General features: G+C 44.2%; 1 long non-coding RNA gene across 3 annotated transcripts; it reads left to right on the top strand.

Annotated features, from left to right (window-relative positions):
- The first annotated feature begins 5,799 nt into the window (after window positions 1-5,799).
- LOC146685218 (uncharacterized) lies at window positions 5,800-10,087 on the top strand. 3 transcript variants are annotated; one of them, XR_014917189.1, is made up of 5 exons: window positions 5,800-6,274; window positions 6,700-6,929; window positions 9,134-9,299; window positions 9,395-9,474; window positions 9,638-10,087. It is a non-coding gene; the product is annotated as an uncharacterized LOC146685218 (long non-coding RNA). The 3 variants fall into 3 exon arrangements; XR_014917188.1 differs by lacking the exon at window positions 5,800-6,274 and having other exon boundaries at window positions 6,459-6,929; XR_014917190.1 differs by lacking the exons at window positions 5,800-6,274; window positions 9,395-9,474 and having other exon boundaries at window positions 6,459-6,929.
- Window positions 10,088-20,640: the final 10,553 nt, after the last annotated feature.

Raw genomic sequence — 20,640 nt, forward strand, 5'->3', positions numbered from 1 at the left:
GTGCACCCATAAATGTTATTAATGCCGCGTCTTTATTACAGCTTGTGGCCATAAGCTGCTCACTGATGTGCAGAGACATCCTGTGTTTCCTTTTCTGGAGAGTAGATGTGGGAGGGAAATATGAAACTGTAAAAATAGAATATCAGAGTTGTCTCCTCGATCTCAAGTTAAGCATCTATAATAAATGAACCTCCAAAAGTTGATTCTGTTCATCTGGACGTAGCGTTTTGTGGGAGAAACGTTTCGTCATCACCCAGGTGACATCTTCAGTCTCAGCTGACTGCAGGACTCTCCAATCTTATAAACAGGACATTTGCATAATGACTGAAACCAGCCCACTGAGGAACAACGGGCTGGGAGGTCAGTTCCTAACCAACAAAACATAATTTCATGTTTTGTTGGTGATGGTGGAACGTACCAACATTGTGACCTAAAATCTGCCACAGGCAGTCGGGAAGGTTGTGATTTGTCTTCATCAAACCTGAGAGTGAGCCCTCATCAAGAGTCCACTCCCATCAGAGATGCAAAGTTCACTACAGGTTCACCACGAATAATAATCCAACAAAGCAGCAGGAAAAGGAAAAGCCCAAAGCTCGAGTCAGGGAGAAGATCATTTTCAACATATTAACTATGTTAATTAAGGTATTTTCTTTTTAAAATCACTACTTCTGCTTGGTTTTTCTGTTTAAATTGAATTTAAGATGAAAAGAACTCGGAAACGAAGCTTTTTTTCTATTATTTTTCAGCGTTTTCATCAACCAGGCCTGTACATCTAAAACAGCGTTCATCCTAAATCCCAAAACAAGAAGATAAATCACCAGGAGCCACATATCCCACCTCACATCTCTCTGAAATGTTAATCCTATTTAAAAAGAGCTTTGTGAGCAGACTCCACTGATCGCAGCCTGGTTCGTATGAAAGAGATGGAGAATGACTTTATAACACGAAACACGAACTCGGTTAAAACTAAGACTGAAGCCTTTATGGATCATTGTGGGAATTACTGTATGTATTTAATATAAAGAGTTCCCTTTGTTTTGTTTGATCACGAATACGAGATGAACATCACGTTTAAAGTTCTAGAAGTGTTTCATCTGCTCGCTTCCTAATCTCAACAAAGTAACGTGCTTCCATCAGCTCACACTATTTATTTACTCGCCTCAGTTTTTACTTACTTGGATTATTTTTGCACAGTTTGGTTTGAACACAACACATCTTACTGCCAACTGACTTCAGGTCAGCTTCTTTAGTTTTCTGGTCCTATAAAAAAACTCGCCTCAGTCCTGGAAGGCAAAAGCAGGATTTCACCCGTGACGTGTCCACGTGCATGACTCAGATTTTGCCGTCATCAGTAATCCTCTGCTTGCATCCTTCATAGTAAACAGCGTTAATGAGGCAGAAATAAAGTTTGTTACCTCACTCGAGTCGATTTCTTTCATGCTCGTCTCCTCTGTCCTCGTCTCAAATTCAAAAAATAAGGAAATAATGACGATTGTTTCATTGCACATTTCTTTATCTGCGTGTGTGACATCTCCCCTGTGGCTGGAAGCGCCTGCGTGGACCACTTAACCCATAAACATGAGATTAATGCACAGGAACGATCAACGGGTGTCAGCTTAATCTATTGCAAGGACACACACACACACACACACACACACACACACACACACACACACACACACACTCCGATCAGGCTGTATTGAACAGGGGACAGGAGGGTTTTTTACGCACGAGAAGCTCTCAGGAGAAAATCAATAAATCTACAAATCCCTCTGTTGTGTTTCGTGCCGGTGAACATCCGAGGCTGTAAAGCCCGACCCCGAACACATCGCGCTGTTGACACTGCAGATGGACAAAATCAATGTGGATAACACAACAGGCTGAGAGGAACCAATCTATTAAAAACAGGCCTTTTGTTGGTGCTCGCCATGGGCGCAGGGCTGCCTGTGGTCCCTCGCAGATCACGCGTTGTTCAGTAAAACAATCAGATCATTTTTAAACACAAAGTGCATTAAAATGTTTTTAAAAGAAGCTGACAGAAAGAAAATGTATAAAAAGTTATCTCGCTCCCAAGACACCAAAATATAAAGACTAAACATGAAAACACACGCAATAAATAATAAAAATAAAAATAATAGTGGACCTCAGAGGCAATAGGTCTGTAACATACTGTGGATCTCCAACATGTGAGATGCCTCCTGAGCCACATTAACAGATGTTAACAGATGTTCACAAAGGGGAAGTTGGAGGGGAGGTGGTGGCACACTCTTCCAGGTTTACCAGCCCACAGATCCAGGTGTGCATCCCTCTTTGTCACCTGCTCTTCAGTGATCAGGTTTAGCCACGAGGACGCCTCATACGACGCCACGCCGGCAGCTTTGATGAAGCATCCAGGGCTGAGAGCAGGTTGGGATCTCGAGCACCTGAGCCAGAGTGATGGATGGTCTTTATCTTTTCTTTCTAGCAGGGAGATACAGAGTCCAGAAAGAACTGTTTGTACGTCCTCTAGAAATAAAACTAAGAAGATGATCTTGGTTGTGAAATTTTAAATCAGGTCCAGCTTTTGGACCTGCTTACAGAACTTTTTGATCTCATCTCGTATACCAAACACGCCTTCCTATTTTAGTCGTCCGTTTAAGCTTCGATTTCCTGCTCTGCCTCTGCAGGTCCGTGCACGCTGCTCTGAATACATGTGGAGGCTCAGGCATGTTTACTCATCACTCACAGTTTCTATCTGCATCATGTTTGTGAGGATGGTAAACAATCTTCTCCTGTAATAAATCATTTCAAACTGAGGTGACTGCTCTTTGTTGTACACATTACTGTGTATAATTCATTCACTCTGACCCACTTTAAATCAGCACTAAGGCTTAAACTGAATGATTTGAATGTTTTACTATAAAAAAGCATTCATTTGTATTCTGTCATCTTCTGTTGGAACCTTTAAATCCTCACAAAGCCACAGAGATTAGACTGTTTGAATCAAAGTCTGTAACCTTTGATGAAACCGCTGTTGCTTTGCTTTGTCACACCGAGCCACCAAAGTTCAACCATCTCCAATAATTATGTCATTAAAAAGGCGTGAAATTGGAGAATTCGTTTTTCACTTTAGAGCAAAACTGGATTTAATGGCCATGAGAACCTGCGGGACGAGTGTGACGTGGCCTCAGAAATCACATTAACCCTTTCTTGTCCCGGTCACAAGTCGAAAGGATGGAACAAAACAATAAAACAATACCGCGAGCACACCTCCCCCTCTCCCAAAACTGCATCATCCCCCACTGTGACAACCTGTTGCCACGAGTTACCATGCCATCCTGTCAATCACCACGGTGGGAAACAATGCTGCGATTGGTGGGGGTCACCATGACAACACAAAGACCCGCTGATGACTCAATGGAGACCGAGACGGAGCGAGGTTTGCTCTCCTGCCGGCTGCTATGGAGCCCCTCGCCGCCTTTATGTGTCGGAGTTTAGCTCGGGGGGGATTATGAGCTCCTGTTAACAGCTGCTGATGTGACTGAGTGGACAGAAAGGTTTACAGACAGAGAAGAAGAAGAGACGGCTGACAGAGAGGGGAAGGGGAAACGTACTTCCATGGTGTCATCAATAATAGGTGTCTGGGTTTGATTCAAGGAAAATCAAACTGAAAGAACATCAGATTTTTATTTTGGTGAAAACAGAGTGAAATGGGAGGAGGAGGAGGTAAAGATGGAGGCAAATGTCTTTCATGGATAATAACAGTTGAAGGAAAATAAATAGCTCTTAGAGGCTGCGCTTAGAAAGTTTGTTTACATTTATTAAAAATAATAATTTACCAAAACATGGTGAACGCTGCCTCTCATTAAGGAATCCAGCTTTACGTGGATGTAGAGCCTCACCTCCCAACATTACGTGTGGTAGCAGGAAGGAGTTCCTCCTCGGCTGTGCTGCGATCTGTGCTATGAGGGAAAAGTATCGCTGCCTCTGGACAGGATCAGACTTGGTAGCCCAAGCGAGGGAGTTTCTGCACGAGTGCCGTGACGGTGGAGCGTCACAGTGATGCTGGGTTTATGTTTTATCTGCAGAACTCGTTCGTTGTACTGGACTGACAAAGGCTGTGATTATCAGTCAGGCCACGATCCGGTCCTCATCTCTGATCATGAGCTCTGATGCAAGAATGAGGATCTTCTTCTGTAGTCCAGCAGAGCTCATAAATGTAAGGAGCTCGCACACTTCCAGAAGCCTCCCCAGCACAGGTGGAGACCCCACAGTCAGGGGCGCCACTAGGGGCACCTCGGGTGGGGCACATTTGCCAGCCGGCCTTTTTCTCATTTTTTCCATATTTTTAAGTAACATATATCTGACAACAGCATAATAAAACTGGAAACTTTGTTTTTGGTGCCCCACCCCAATATTTTTATTGGCCACTGCTTAAAAAGCTCCCGAGGAGCTCCCGCCCACATTAGACCCGGAGCCAGCTTTGGAGATTGTATATCTCAGCTGTTTAGTCTGGTGCTAACGCAACCTGAACCTTCAGATAAGCAGAAGAAAACGCTTCCATCTATTCTCTTCCACTTATCTAATTCAGGGTCGCGGGGGGTGGAGCCTATCCCAGCTGCTGAGAGGCGGGATTCACCCTCGACAGGTCGCCGATCTGTCACAGACAATGAGCCTCAGAGAACTAATTTTCCCCCCACATGCAGCACAAAGAAACTGGGAATAAGGTTCAGTTCTGCTCGCGTACTGCACACATTCTTCATCAGAATAGAAAAAAGAAAATGATCTAATTAATCCACTTCATGCACTGGGTAAATACGGCTCCTGACTCTGTTTGTGCTTGCTGTGAAAAAGAACTCTGCAGGAGTCATAAAAATGAGCAGCACGCACATTAGACCGACAGCACATAGATGGAGAAACAATAATTTCCTCCTGATTAGCTCTTGTTAGGAACAAGCGTAACCCTTGATTACTTAATAGCTTCCTCTAAAGTGAAAGTTGAATTAATGAAGCCTTATTGAGGCTCCCCTGTGGCGTAACACCACACTGAGAAATACTGAAGCTGGCCAATGATTCCTGCAGAGGGTTGAAGATTTCTGCTCAAATCAAAATATCCACAAAACCTGACAAATCCAAGCAGCCTGATGATCTGCTGCAAATATTCATGCTATGGATGCTATAGATTATTGTTTTAGACAACAGCAAGCCCTTCAAACCTGCCCCTGACTTTGTGCTTCATTAATCTCTGTTCACATCAGCTGTTTTCTGTTTTCCTTCCATGATTTAATCTCAGGTCAAACTTTATTGTTCGAGCTGGTTTCAAACTTCTTCTTTCTACGTGTGAAGGGTCCGCTGTGTTCAGACACACCGAGCTGACTAATCAGGATAATAACTTGGACTTAAAATCACAGAAGTCATCCTTCTGCTTATTTGTGAACAGATTTTGCTGCAGTCACAAAGCTTAACAAAATGACAAGTGCCCGACGACACGAGCGACCCGAGCCACACGTGCTGTAAAAATAGTAATGACTCAACTCAAATTTATTCACATTTAAAAAGAACTCCCTTTGACCAAAGTGCTGCACAAAAAACAGAATGGATAAAATATATAGGAGGATAGAAATGAAATAAATAAAATACAAGTTAGTAGGTGCTAAACATGCACAGCAGCGGCTGAAAAGGACACAATAAGCAAATCAGACAGACGTAAATAACGATGGATAAAAAAAATGTAACAGTTTTAAAATACAAAGATGTGTCCGTAAAGCTGTTTCCGCAGAGGGGGCGGAGTCAGAAGGATCCAATCAGCTGACCCGAGGGTCTGGAGGCTGAGCAGGAGTTTGACAGGAGAGCTGTGAAGGGTTTAGTGGACAAACAGGAGGATCTCGAAATCAGTCCTGGCAGTTAGTGGAGAGAAGCCAAAGCAGGTGCCTGCGAGGAGCCTAACAGCAACATTTTAATAGCGAGGACTGGTCTGAGGCCAGTGTGGAATGAGCTGCAGTAGTCCAAGTGGGAGGAAATGAGGGCATGATTGATAATTTCGTGTTCTCTCAAAGAAAGAAAAGGCTTAATTTTGGATACGGGGCACAGAAAAAGCTGCTTTCATCCACTGAAGAGAACAATTTCAGTTTCATCCTCATTCAGCTGAAGGACGTTGTGTGCTTTCCAGCTCTTAATGCTCTGTGATGATGCCATCCAGCCTGGACTTGTTGGGACTGAAGAGGATGAAATGTTTCAGTATCATCAGCATAGTAGTGAAAGGAGGACTCGGTATTCATGAGTCAGGTAGTCACAGGTAACAGGTGTTAAAGCTGCTGCATGTATAAATGTGTGTGCATGTAGTGATATAGTCTGTTTACAAGGGGAACCAATCAGAAGTAACTTGGCTTAAAGGGGCGTGGCTTCAGCCTGTTGACTTCCACCAGATCATTGGCTATGCTTTGTTTTCATAGAGTTCTCGTCTACTGTCATGGCAGCAGCTGCTGTTCCAGAATTCATGAGTCTTGCTTTAAATGTAACATCGTCTGGTTTCTGATATTTGTCTTTAACACACAGCTTAAACAAACCCAAACCTAATGGGCCACACGGGCACAGCACTGGTCTGAAATAAGGTTGGATGAGAGAAAGACGTCTCATCCACAAACTCAATTACAACACAAACTAATCAGAGTTCAGGAAATCCAATTTACTGTGAAGTGACTCAGTGTCTGTGCTGAACAGAAGCAGCGGCGTGAGGCAGAGCCAGAGGAGGAAACACTTCAGAGGAGAGCCGGAGAGAACAAAGACACCACTCACTGGCAGGAAGTGTTTCGTGAACACGCATCGAGCGTCCCGCGTGACCTTCTCCGATGATCAATAAGATTCGAAGGCGCCGGATTTATCTGTTTATCTGGAGAAGTTTTGACAACTACACAGCTGACAAACAACTGATGAGGCAGAGAGGAAGGACGGTGAGCGAAGAGAGAGGGAGCTCGTTTTGAATAATGAATGACTTGTTTGCTGTCTAAAAGAGGTCTGGACCACTGGAGTCCACACACACACACACACGCACACGCACACACACACACACACACACACACGCACACACACACACGCACACACACACACACACACATTTCCAAGCATGAAATCTCTGTCACCTGTCCTCGCATTAACTCGAAATCCTGTGAAATTGTTTCCTCTCATTTTTAAGTAAATTATTTTCTTCTTAATGAAAATCAAAACTAAACAAAAAATGTAAAAAATAAAAGGAAGCACCGTCCTCGTTTAGGTTTCTTCTTCCCCTCGCACTGTTTCCTCGCTGTCAGAGATATTTGGCTACTCTTGGTTTCACATCACTTCACAGTTTAAACAAAGAAGGATTTCAGTGCAAATTGCAGAAACGTCCGAGCTTCGGTTTTTTTATACATTTAGCACGACTCAGCATATGCAGAGTTCTTGTCATGGAAAGTAGATTAAAACTTCGTACATGAAGGTCACTGAAGAGGCTCTGTTACACAGTCTGCATCTTTACTATAAAGTCTGTGTTTAAATATCATCTGTGAAATAGTGATACATGGAAACTCCCATCTTTGAAGGCGCTCCGTTTTCAGTGCATATGTTAGTGACTGGTGTCTTTGCAGAGCAGCTTCATCGTCCATCTGGACACTAATCTGGAAACTAATTCATAAATGAAGACCATGTTGTAGCATTTGAGCCTAGAGGAATTAGGATCATGTTTATGTCACAGTGGGCAGACTTTAAAACTACACAAGTCGCCCCCTGCTGGTCATTAAAAAGAATGCGGGCCTAGGTAAGTATGTTTCCCCCTTTAAAGCTGAATAGGAAAAAGGTTTTGAAAAGAAGCAGAGCTCATTTAAATCATCATGATTCTTCCACAGTGGTAAGCTTCTGAGGCCTGAGGGTGACGAACCCCTGCAAAGCTCAAAGCTGCCACTAGCTGCCAATCCTGCTAACACTTCCATTAAATGACCCGCTGTATGTATTTAGCTTGAGCTTCATTTGCATTCATTTAATTGTGTTAATATTAATAAAATAAAAACTCAAATAAACAAAGTGGACTACACAGACGCCCTCTAAATGAAGCGCCAAAGCCAGTGCGGTCTCTATTTTATGAAACAGTTCTATAACATCTGCCAGACGGTGCTTCAGGATGCTTTATGAGTCTGCAGTGGCCAGCGCTGTGCTGTGCTGCGCTAGCAGACTGAAGGTAGCAGATAACAACAGACTGAACAAACAGATCCATACATCCAGCAACACTGAGGGTGAGAAGCTTGACTCTGATGAGTTACAGAGAGCATTAATCCTTCAGACCTTCTCCAGTCACACGAGCATGTTCAGTGAAAGACTCACTCCTCCTGTGACACCTGACCGATTTTATCTTTGTTTAATTTATTTTGACTAATCCCTGCTCTAGGATTAATTAAATATTCAGATTTCTTTTTCCTGATGATTTCAGGTCTTGCCACGGGACGGGCAAGAAGCGATCTCTAAAGTCCCGTCCACATGTGAATCAATTCACGGGTAATTGATGCACTCGCTGGCCTCAGACTTGAGAAAAGTCTAACTCGGGATCAACCACTTTGCATCACCAGCAGCTATTCTGCAATTTTTCTGGTTGACACATGTTTTAGTAGCTTCTGGTGTAAACATCCCTTAGCAACACGTGATGCTGATGAACAACCTTGAGGAGCAGGAGCGAGGCAGGATTGGGTGTGGAGCTGCTGAGATCTCTGGTTCTCTGCTGGGAAGTTGTAGATTGTTCCATCCAGGCCATTTGTTTGACTGATCTCCAAGTTGGTTTCAATATTAAATGTAAAAATGAAGGTACGGGTGGACTGACCTGACAACGATGTTGTATTGAAGAGGGAACCAAGTGCGGAAAAAGACCCAGATTTACCACTTGATGTACTTTCAAACCTGAAATTCAGAAATTCAGTTTCCTCCACAGGGTATTTAGGCATAATGTTTTTGACAGGTACCTGATTTATACCATTGTGTGGTGTCGAGAACATGTGACCGCTCCAGATATTTCCAAAGAAAGAAACACTGGTGCAGTTCTGCCAAATGGCTTTGGGAGCAATAACTGCCAGAAATTCACCGACAATTCACAGACACAGTCTAAATATTCTGCCTGACATTGTTTTCTTCCCAGAAAAAAATGACTCCACATTCAGCCAGTCAACGTTCAGCTCTCAGACCTGTCTACATGCAGGATGACTCTCAGAAAGCACAAAGGCGGGACTGTAAACGAGTTAAGGGTGACACACTCAGGCATCGAGAGGGAACTCGGAGTAGAGCAGCTGCTCCTCAAACAGGAGGTGAGGTTATGATGGACGATCACAGAATAGCTTCTCTCTTTTCTGAGAAACTTCATTCTGTGATTTCTGTACCTGTCATAAATGTTTTTAAAAAGGCTCAGCAGGAGAGAAACTGTTGAAGTGGTGTGTTGATGATGAGATATGAAGCTCCTTGTTGACAGCTTTTTATTCAAAGGTAGATGCTTTCTAACTTCGTGACAGTTTCATGTTCTAAGGTCATGTTAAAACTTTTACACCTTCTTCTCTGATCTGTGATTGATTAAACAGATGGTATACTCTTGGATTTATTATGAGACTGTCCCTGAATTTATCCACTCTGGTCTTTTTTTTCACGATAGGATATGGAGGTACACATCTCCGGTGCATGCCCTTAGATACTGCATATTGCATATGTCCTCAGGTTTGAGAACACCTTAAAAACTTCGGGATGAAGTGGAAGACTTGGATTATGAAGACGTACATTGTCCCATTTGCAAACAGAGCGAAGATATTTGCAAAAGAAACCAAATCCTAAAGAAACGAGATTCTGCAGCTGTATGCACGGACGATGATGATGATGGGACTTATTTTAGCGATGACAAAAAAAAAAGTCCCCAAGCAGAACCAAGAAGAACCACATCAGAACCAAGCGGAAGCACATCAGAACCAAGCAGAACCAAGCAGAACCACATCAGAACCAAGCAGAAGCACATCAGAACCAAGCAGAACCAAGCAGAACCACATCAGAACCAAGCAGAACCAAGCAGAACCACATCAGAACCAAGCAGAACCACATCAGAACCACTGCAGAACCAAGCAGAACCACATCAGAACCACTGCAGAACCAAGCAGAACCACATCAGAACCAAGCAGAACCAAGCAGAAGCACATCAGAACCACTGCAGAACCAAGCAGAACCACATCAGAACCAAGCAGAACCACCGCAGAACCAAGCAGAAGCACAGCAGAACCAAGCAGAACCACATCAGAACTAAGCAGAACCACCGCAGAACCACTGCAGAACCAAGCAGAACCACATCAGAACCAAGCAGAACCACCGCAGAACCAAGCAGAAGCACAGCAGAACCAAGCAGAACCACATCAGAACTAAGCAGAACCACCGCAGAACCAAGCAGAACCACTGCAGAACCAAGCAGAACCACCACAGAACCAAGCAGAAGCACATCAGAACCAAGCAGAACCAAGCAGAACCACATCAGAACCAAGCAGAAGCACATCAGAACCAAGCAGAACCAAGCAGAACCACATCAGAACCAAGCAGAACCACAGCAGAACCACAGCAGAACCAAGCAGAAGCACAGCAGAACCAAGCAGAACCACATCAGAACTAAGCAGAACCACCGCAGAACCAAGCAGAACCACTGCAGAACCAAGCAGAACCACCGCAGAACCAAGCAGAAGCACAGTCATTCTCATGAGAGGGAGTCTTTGAAAGCTCTGTACCTCTTCCCGTCAGGCCAAGTCGTGTTCCATGTTGAATTCATCAAAATCTCATAAACACAGAAGCTTTGTTGCTTGTTTCGGTTGATTAATAGCGGTAGTTAAGTGTGTCAAATTAGTTCTTGGAAAAACTACAATTAGTCCAGAATAACTAGCGGCTGACGGAGATCCAAATGAATAAATGTTGATTTGCTCCATTTTCTTGCAAGTTTTCATTGAGAAAAAGTAAATGAGAGAAGAAAAGGAAATTTGTGCAGAGCTTCGAGCCCCACTGTTTGCAATCAGCACTGAAAAACACTAATTTAGCAGTAAGGGTCCTGCTGGAGGGTCTGACAAGAAAGAAAAGAGAAAATATTACAATCAGTCTGCAGCAGAGCGCCGGTCACTGTAACAATGACACGGCGACATTTCCATGCTGTTCTTTTATCAGCACACACGGCTGCAGCTTTTCAGCCGTCAGCCGAACACATCACCAACAACAATAATAGGAGTGAGTCCACACTTTGAGCTGACGACGCGTGATTGCAGGTGCGTCCCCCTCTCCTGCAGCGGCACCGCAGACCACGCCCACAGTCACTTTCTCATGACCAATGTGTGATTAAGCTTTTCCACATATTCCTGTTCATGTTTGTTTCCTCTTTGGCTGCTTTACGTTTATTAAACTGTCGGAGGTTTCTTCCTGTTAAAAGAGAGTTTTTCCTTCCCACTGTCGCCAAAGTGCTCGCTCGCTGGGGGTCATGTGATTGTTGGGTTTTCTCTGTATTATTTTAAGGTCCTTAGCAGATAAAGCGCCTCGAGGTGACTGTTCTTGTGATTTGCTGGTATGTAAAACAAATTGAACTGAAATGTTGTTGATCAGCTGTCGCACTCTGAAATCACGTCAATAAGCTCCTCCTCCATTCCTGGTTGTCAGTGGCATCAATCCTGTCTTATGTGTTTTTATGATGCAGCATCAAGCAAATGTTTTGCCAAAGTACAAATATTATCATTTTATTTTAGAGGCTCTGTTTGTGCCACACATTCGATCAGTTTGTCTCACTGCATAAACTACATTAGTTTACCGTTTCATTTGGGTTTTGGAAAGTTTGTACCCTCTGTCATCCCGACTGTGACTCAGAGATCAATTTCAGTGTCACATTAAAGGATGTCTTAATTCATAAAATATATCTGGAGGGGGGGGGTGATGCTGCAGGATGCACAGCCATGCCCTTTTCAGAAGTAGTTCACATCAATTACGTTTTATTTATCTGGTGCTCTTTCGCAGCCACCTCAAGACACTTTGCAAGGTAAAGACCATAAAATATCTGAGGAACAAGCACGAGGTTACCTCTCGTTTTAACAGGAAGAACTCCCACAGTATCAAGCAAGAGGCAGCCACCGGTTGGAGGTTGAGGGAAAATAGAAAAGAAAAAATGAGAGCATAAAGAGTCAAGCAGTAGCATATAATGCACGGGGACCACAGTGAGTGGAGAATAAGTGCTCGGTGCATCATGGGACTCCCATTCTTCACACTCAAGGAACCACAAATAAGCTGCAAAGTGGGATAATATGATGCTATAGTGCATGCAAAATATTAGGCACACTGCTAGAATATGAAACATCTGAGCTGAGAGATGCTGAGTGACGAGCATCTTAAGGTCGAAATGTAGAAATGATTTCATCAGAGGTTCAGAGTCAAACTGGAGCAGACAGAGTCCTTTACCATCTGCACACACGTATATACGTTTATATATAAAACCAGCAAATGAGCTGCTTGGCACATTACTGTGTAAACTACCAGTCAGTGCACACACACACACACACACACACACACACACACACACACACACATATCGTCTTTGTAATCATCACACGCTACACAACAGGAGGCCTGGGACCCCCGAGTATGTGTGTGTTTGTGAGAGTGTGTGTGTGTGTGTGTGTGTGTGTGTGTGTGTGTGTGTGAGAGCCTGAGGTTTGATTAAAAAGCTCTTTTGTGGTTTTGAGATGCTAATCGTTGTATTATCAGCTGGATAAAAGAGAGTTTAGCTGCTTAAAGACAAACAAATGACTTCTGGCACACATACACCATACATGGCTAATGAGCACGTTGTGTGTGTGTGTGTGTGTGTGTGTGTGTGTGTGTGTGTGTGTGTGTGTTGTGTGCTTTAAACAAACTGACAGAGGAACATCTAAATCGGTCTCAGCTCTCAGGCTTCGAACACTAACTCTAACACTTGAGGAAGAAATCCCATCATGTCAGCGACAGGAAGCATTCATGACATCACTTCTCATGTCAGCTTACACGCAGTGGCCAACTGTGATGTCACAGTGCGAGCTGAAAGGCCGCACTGGTCTCAGGTCCAAACTCGTCAGTGAGTCCGAAGAGCCTTCAGCGACTTGGATTCGGTTTCTGAGTTGCTCATCGAGTCGCTCACAGCTCTGCTTTTAACCGTTACTCGGCCTTTCAGCTGACTTCATGTAATAGATGAAGAAACATTCCTCAGAGATTTCACTGTCGTGTTTAAGACACCAGCCTGTGATGATCTTTATGACGTGGTGTGTTATCCTCTTGAAAGCAGCCATCAGACGCTGATGTACATGGTCAGCAGCAACACTCAGGTCGGCCGTGGTGTCTAAATGCTGCTCAGTTGGTTCTAAGAGACCCAAAGTGTGTCCAGGAAATGTCGTCTGCACCAGCGATCGCTGCTTTCATCTTCCTGACATCTATTCTGACCGTCGCAGCAGAAACCGATCAATGTTAATAACTATCAGTAACACCTGCTGCTTCCTCTGTGGTCGCTGTGACATGAAGGCGCTGTGTCCTAATCCTCGGCTCCGCAGCCCGACCTAACAAAACGCTTCGATGTTAACATTTACAATGATTACTATGATAGTTTGACAGGCAACAGTTTGCACAAAATAAAAGCTTCAGACACGCAGAGAAAATGAAAATCAACCCAGTGAAAGAAGAATGATGCAAAACCAGAAAGAGAAAAAGATAAACGCGAGAGAAGAGAGAGAGGGGCGAGAGAAAATGTAAATTTTCCACAGCTCTGTGGCGTGGGAGTTTCTCTGCTTCCTTTCTTCACACATTTTGCCTGAACACACACTCATTCACACATCATCATTATTAAAACCTTCTATGAATGTGATAACAAATAAAAAGTGCATGAGAGAGCAATCCCAGTAATCTGTGAGGCGGAGAAAACGAGCTTCCTGTTTCCGCTCCGGATTCTCTCGGGCTGGGATTTCTGACTGGTTCCACTCAGGTGTGCAACCTGGGTGGAGCTACGCTAACATTACAATCAAAAGACTGGTGCAGCACAAAGAAACAGACGCTTTCAGCTCCCAGGTTTTACATATCAGGTCCTGTGCTTCCACAGGAGTTCAGGGTAATTAGCAGCCAGGCACTGCTAATCAAATGCACTCATTAAATGATCAGCAGCAGTTGGAGCACCTCCATGCTTAACGAAAAGTTATAAAGTCATTAAAAACAATCTGAAGTCCATCCATTCGCTTCCACTTCTCATTTTCAGGGTCGTGGGGGGTGCTGGAGCCTATCCCAGCTGTCATGGGGCAAGGGGCGGGGTAATTGAACTCAGGACCTTCTTGCTGTGCGGCAACAGTGCTAACCACCGTGCCACCCCCATCTGAAGTCCATCATTCTAAAATATTCAATTATTCACAACTGAAAAACATCCAACTGTCTTCCTGGAAGTGGACGTCCCGGCAAATTCCCCCCAATGCTCACAGAAACTAGGAAACTGCCCCAGAGCTCCATCTCAGACTCTACCGGCCTCACTCAGCATGTTAAATGTTCGAGTTCATGGCAGCACAGTTAGAAACAGAGTATTGTGGGGCGATCGTGGCTCAAGAGTTGGGAGTTCGCCTTGTAATTGGAAGGTTGTCGGTTCGAGCCCCGGCTTGGACAGTCTTGGTCGTTGTGTCTTTGGGCGAGACACTTCACCCGTTGCCTACTGGTGGTGGTCAGAGGGCCCGGTGGCGCCAGTGTCCGGCAGCCTCGCCTCTGTCAGTGCGCCCCAGGGTGGCTGTGGCTACAATGTAGCTGCCATCACCAGTGTGTGTGTGAATGGGTGGATGACTGGATGTGTGAATGGGTGGATGACTGGATATGTAAAGCGCTTTGGGGTCCTTAGGGACTAGTAAAGCGCTATATAAATACAGGCCATTTACCATTACCATTGGCTTGTTTGGCAGGGATGCAGAGAGCTTGATAAACTGGCTTTTATAGAGCGCTTTGTAAATTCTACTTGAGCACTCAAAGCGCTTCATACAGCAGGCCTCATTCGCACATGTTCATACTGCAGTGAACGCACCGCAGAGCAACTGGGGCTTGGTATCTTGCCCTAAATGGTAAACTGGCACAGAGACTGGAGCAGCCAAGGATCAAACCACCAACAGACGACCTTCTCTCCTGAGCTACAGCTGCTCTCTCTAAGAACATCTCAGCATGGTGTAGCTCTGCATAGCTGCATCTGAACAAACCACCTCTGGAACAATGTGCACAAATATAGCCAATCACTCAGAACACACGTCTACTAAGCATCAGCAGGGAGGTGGCGATGATTTGTACCTTGCAGACATGAAATCAACCGTGAACTCCTCAAACGTGAGGCCACAACGTGGCTGAAGTTGGATCATACAACAGGACAGCGACTCCAAGCAGCAGCCAATCTCCAACAGGATGGCTGAAAAAGAATCAAAGTCCATAACCACACAGAGCCGCGTGAAACGGCGCTGCAGAGCATCTACGACCATGTGGAGGCTGATTACTTCAAGTTATTGCTGCTGATGCTGGCTCTGCAAACTGCTGAATCATGACATAGTTAGTACTTAGTTTTTCCTCACACCGCTTCATCATGTTGGCTTCATGTTTGTTAATTAAATAATGTTTTTCATTTCTCTGAGCTTGCATTTAGCTAATTTCACTGAATCCCTACATGAAGGCAGTGGAGCTCAGCTGCGTTCAACACGACAAGTTTCAACAAATAAAAATGTAAAGTAAACAGAATTTGTTTCATTCGCCTCTCTGCTCGGCTAAGTTCATTTGCAGCTTGGTTCAGACGGTCAGTGTGCGGTTAGACTCTCTAAAGGCCGGCGTTACATAATGTTTACAGTGGAGGCATTTAGCAGAGGCTCTTTGCCACAGAGTCTTACTGTAAGTGTGCAGCCATGTGCTGAGTGCCAGGCTGACTGCGCTCCCAGTGCGATCAGCGTGAGGGTCACTGAACTCATCACCAGCAAGACTTCATATTTAACAAGAAGCTTTTCTTTCACCCTCACTGAAGCTTTAGTTTGAGCACAAAGGAAATCAACACATCCTCAGACTAAAGGTCAGGTCAGCGCTCTCACTTTAAGCTGTTTAACGTCGGTTTGATGTAAAAATGAAGCAACGCTGAATCACACCATAGATCCAGAAGCTGCAGTTCCTCTAATGACCACCGGAAGCAGTCAACCCTCCCATGTTAAAATGTCCAGTTCCTCCACCACGTCTGAGCTGCTGGTGCTGTTGTTGGTCCATCAAAGGTCAATTCTAGTTTTATAATAGTCTGCTGCTCAGCAGTAATCCAAATATGGTCTGGCTCTGAAAAACATGCTCACTGTGGGTGTGTCCATCTTTTAAATACAGTCTGTGTGCTAACATAAGTGCTGCTATGTAATTTAAGTCCAGGCTGCATTGAGGTGTTTTAAGCTTGTAGAAATCCTGACTAAATGTGACTTCACAAACCGATGAGCGATCGTTCGTGCCACTGGTGTTATCTGTGTGTTGCCTTTCTGCTGGAGTGAATGGACACTGAAGATAAGCAGGGATATCACCGGCAGAGCCATCCTGAACTATTTCTGTTTGCAAGGCCAAACGTCGTGTGTCGGTTCTCAGAGATGATACGAAGATGGAACAGAGGATACTCTCACAATACAGAGATCGGCACAGGAGATGGATTCAGTCCGAGAGGAAAAGGATTAATTTGCTACTCGTCCGCTGTGTCGGTTTTCAATCTCTGCCCCGAGGAGAAAAAACATCCACTTCAAATCTATTTCTTTCTTTTTAATACAAAGTTTTCTGCAGTGAAGAGAGAACGGAGACAGAGTAGCCTTGGCATCTTGTTTTCTTCAGTCCCGCCTGTTTATTTCCATTATCTGGATTTTATTTAGTTTAATATATGTGCAAATCAAAGAAAATCTGAGATATTCATCTTCTTACTGGAGCTGACAGGAGCTGGAGGTCATTTGCCACGCTGTCTTTCATCTTCCTCCACATCGCCGTAAGCAGGAGGTGAGGGCAGAGGGTTCGTGGAGCCGAGGGGAGCTGGTAACGCTCCACGATGGCCTGACTGGAATATGAAGTCCTAAGTAAGAGCGTTAATGTCCCTGAGGGAACCAACACGCGGAATAATTTATGACTTTATACGTTATTTCGCACTCGGGTTCTGTCTCTGGCTTTTCAGAGGACGAGGACTCCTTCCCTTTTCATCTCACATCACTTTCTCCTCCAGTTTCTGTTCGGCTCCCAGTCACGGTCTCACTCTCTTGTCTCTGATTGGTTGGGAAAGATGCACGTCCACTTCAAAGACTACAAAGACATTGCTATTCTGCAGGAGAGGAGGACGAGTGGACAGGGTTGGATGGAGGAGACGGAAATAGATGTTGAGAGGGGAGAAGGGAGGATGGGAAGGTGGAGGTGCGGTGCTGGTGCTTCAGATGAGACTCAACACGTCTCAGTCGAGCTGCAGTGTGTGCAAAAACTCGTGCCTGCTGCAGAAAGGCTGAACGTTGATGGAGCTCCGGGGCGACATCACACGCACTCATTCACACGAGTTGAGAGAAATCAACAAGGACAAGTTCTCTAACTCTCTAAGTTTGCACTCAGGGAGCCGTTTAGGCTTCAAAGTGAGAGCTGAGAACAGAGAAATGATGCAGAATCCTCATCTATCACACGACTCCAGTAAAGCACTTCTCTCTGGCTTATTTGTGCTTCCTTGATAAAAGTCCACGCTTGGCTTTGTGGACACCATGTGCTTGTATGTCATTAACTTGCGTCTCTGCGGTTTGTTTTGGCCTCTGTGCTCCTCTTTTCTTTCTTCCTGCTGTCCCCGGGTCTGACTGTTGACACTTCCTGTCTGATCGTTTAAACGATCGATTCATTACTTACCAATAAAATCTTTTATATAAAGAAACTTGAAACAAACACTTCTGACAGTTTTCAGGCACACAAAGATTGTGTGTTACACCTGTGTTACATGAGGAGGGTGAATTTCATCAGATCATTTCCGAGCAGCTCTGTTGGACAGATCATGTTTCAGCACAAAAACAATTCAGACATCAACATGAGAGCTCTAATATTCAGGTTTCAGGCTCTTTAAGCCTCTTTGTTACATAAGAAGCTGTTTAAGGTCTTTCTGATGATTTCAGTGACCAACACTGAGTTTGTCACAGTCCCGATTCTCCTCTGACCCTGCTCTCGACCTTATCTCCAAAGAATCAGGTGCAGTGTGTGTGTGTGTGTGTGTGTATTCATATCTTTATGGGGACCAAAATCCAGGTCCTCACAAGTTTGAAGGCATTTTTGAGAGTCAAAATGTGGTTTTAGTGTCAGGGTTACAGTTAGGTTATGGTTAGGTTTAGGGTCAGGGTTAGGGGGAGGGGCTAGGGAAAGCATTATGTCTATTTGATGTCCCTACAAGATATGAATACCCGACGTGTGTGTGTGTGTGTGTTTAAAGGTTGACCAGTAGGACCTGTGTGTGTCTGAATACGCCTACTTACTTGTTTACATAATCCAATATGAATAAACATGAGATGATTTATGAATAAACATGTACGAGGCAGCAGTGTGAACACACACACACACTGCTGGGAAATCTCAGTGCTTCATGAATATTCAGGCGGCGGTTCTGTCGTTCGTTCTCACACTCATTCGTTCTGTTTTCCTCTCAGACTGACGGCTCTCTCAGGCTGGATTGACACTCGTCCCACTAAGCCTCTCCTCTCTCCTCCTTCACTTCTTTCTTCACTCTCCTCTGTTCCTCTACCTTTACCCACCCACCCACCCCCTCTCACACACACACACACACACACACACACACACACACACACACACACACACACCGGGCAGCCATCACTTCCTCACTTGCCACACTTTCCTCTCCATCTTTTCTTCCTTTTCATGTCTTCTTTGGTCGCCTCTCAATGAGGTCATCCACTCTTTGACCTCTCTCTCCTCCTTCCTCGTCTCCTTTCCTTGCTCCTCAGGTTTTAATGCACCAACTAAAACATTTCCACAGTGGCTTTGTTGTTTTTGTTCATCAGACGTAGTGAATATTCAGTGTTTTATGTTTTAAGCTGTTCACTTTGGTCCTGCAGTCTTAGAAGCTTTACGACTAAAATCTGGATATTTTGTAACAGTTTAGAGGTTTCGTTATGATGCTTCATCATATCTTCTTGAACATTAGGGCCCAGCTCCAGTCCAGCTTCAGCACGTCCAGCTTCATCGCGTGGAGGCTCTGCTGTTCCAGATTCATTCGTTTTAAGTGGAGGTGAGTTATAAAGGCCTCCAGCTCAGAGTCAGGAGTATTAACAGCGGTCTGTGGGTCCAAGATGGAGGAAAGTCAATGTTTCATGAGTGTGACTTTATTTTGAAGGCGTTATGCTTTTAAAAACAATATTATTACCAATATGAACAAACAAGAAAGAAGAAAAGATCACAAACACATGGAAGCAGGTCAGACATGCTGTTACAATTTGGTTTTCCAGTCAGTGGACTTGATCTTAATACAGAAATCTGACAGCAGGTTAAAATGCTGCAGACTGTTTGTGTTGGAGAAAGCCGAGGGAGTCCCGGAGCTTCCTGCTGTATTTTTGAAGTTTGACTCCACAGAGTTCGGCGTGTTACGGAGCAGGTGAGTTAGCAGCCGGATCGGAAATGGCCTTTAGTCGCTAATGATCTGGTGGCCGGGTGTGACTGATGAGGCGACTGACAGCTACGACACAGGATCCGACTGCTGTGAGATAAAGACGTGATGGTTTTTATGAATATAATGCATTTCTATTGTAACACGTGTACTTTAAGGTGAAAGGTGAGAACAATATTTAAATTGATCCATTCGGCTCATTTCCAGCTCCGTGTTTTAGTGCTTGGACTCTGCTAGAGCAGCTTTGCATGATTCAAAGGTCAGAATAATCCTAACTTATCTCATTCTGTCTGAAACAAGCTCCTCCCATTTAATCAGAATCAGATACTTTATTAATCCCTGAGGAAAGTATGTGTGTTGCAGTTGCTCCAAGACAGTAACAATAACAGACTGAACTAAAAATACAAAATGTTACAGAACTGACAAATTTAAGAAATAGCACCAATTCTAAATATCAAGAATTTGAGAAGATCAAGATTTAAGCCAGCTTTCTTCTACCTGAGGATGGCGGTCATCATGACCATATAAGGATAACTGCTCATGATGACATCATACAGAAGAGTAGGGTAAAAAAACTGTCTGAAACTGAGTGTTTGGAACAGTCTGATTATTTTAAGTCTTTAATATGAACAGCTACAGAAACAGGAGATGCATGAGAGACAAGGAAAATGAAAAGTCTCGTGAAAAAATAAAAAGCTTTGCAAACTTTAGAATGACAGATTACTATTTAAATATGTTTCACGATAGGCTAGTTAAACAACACTGAGTTCAGACTCTTCGTACCTCAGTGCTTGGCATGAAGCTCACAGATCTGGAAACAATAACTGGTTTAAGTCATCGTTGAAGGAACGTCTGACCCTTCTCTAACTACATTTCAGAGAAACACAAACCTGACTTTTGGGAAGAAAATGTGAATAGCTGTTGATTTGTGTCAGCTGGAATAATTAATTCCTTTGTTCTGTGATTGCCAAGAGAAGTGGGAGAAGTCT

Source organism: Copadichromis virginalis, linkage group LG20, assembly GCF_057382275.1.
Source record: "Copadichromis virginalis isolate Kocher_CV1m ecotype Utaka linkage group LG20, C_Virginalis_male_GT1.1, whole genome shotgun sequence".
NCBI lineage: Eukaryota > Metazoa > Chordata > Actinopteri > Cichliformes > Cichlidae > Copadichromis > Copadichromis virginalis.